Below are 942 nucleotides of genomic sequence, written 5' to 3' on the forward strand. Positions count from 1 at the left end.
GTTCAAAGAAAAGTAGATTAAAGGATATAAAAATATTTTCTAATTCCAATGGCAACCAACTATCAGTGAAAAAGAGGACACATGGAAAATTAGATATATTTACCTTTGACCTAATAATGTTTTAAATGGCATGAGTCCACAGAAAGCCAAAATGGATTTCATAATGTTACTGCTTATTGAAGAAGCCATTCTTTTTTTTCCATGTCAGACAAGTGATGTGCTGATGTAACAAGGTTTGAACAAGAATTGAGAGAGACACATTTCACAGAGGAGTCTAAAATCCAGTGATCATACTTATAAACCACCAGGACAATTCTTATCTTTAAAGATCTGGTGTGCTTTGGTGGTTAGTTATTTATTTTTCTACAGAAATATCAGAGTTGGAAAAAACCTTAAAGATGTCCCTCCTTGCCACAGCAGTGAACTCATTTTGTACCACATTCCTGGAATATGAGCATCAGAAGAGCATGATGTCCCCGGACTTCCCCAGGTGAAATCAAAGGAGGTGTCCCTGGCATCAGACCCCTCCTGTCTGAATCCAGACACCCTTCATTTCACTCCTTTAAAAATGTCCAGAAGCCAGTATTACTGTTTTCCCACCTACCACCATGCTGTTCCTCTTTTTCTTTCTCTTCCCTTCCTTTTCCCCATTTTCCTTCTTTGACTATTGGTTATAATTTTTTAAATTCATACTTAGAATTCAAATTCCACAACTCACATTAAGACTGAATTTTATAGTTTCTTTTTTGAGTCAATTCTGTTTATTCTCTTTCGACTTCCAATGATTCTGACATATCAATCAATGACAGATTTTTACATTTTTATGAGACATTGGCTGTATTAAGAAAAAGTATGCTCAAGCTGACTTGCCCCAAATGGTAGAGTTAGAAACATACCAGGGGATTCCAATTCAATCCCATCAAGGTGGCATGTACCAATGCC

At 36.4% G+C, this 942-nt stretch overlaps 1 non-coding gene across 1 annotated transcript; it reads right to left on the reverse strand.

Moving 5' to 3' along the window:
* Nucleotides 1-202: 202 nt before the first annotated feature.
* Nucleotides 203-311, reverse strand: LOC127491930 (small nucleolar RNA U13). The gene has a single exon (XR_007920854.2). It is a non-coding gene; the product is annotated as a small nucleolar RNA U13 (small nucleolar RNA).
* Between the last annotated feature and the right edge of the window lie 631 nt (nucleotides 312-942).

This window comes from Oryctolagus cuniculus, chromosome 3, assembly GCF_964237555.1.
Source record: "Oryctolagus cuniculus chromosome 3, mOryCun1.1, whole genome shotgun sequence".
Taxonomy (NCBI): domain Eukaryota; kingdom Metazoa; phylum Chordata; class Mammalia; order Lagomorpha; family Leporidae; genus Oryctolagus; species Oryctolagus cuniculus.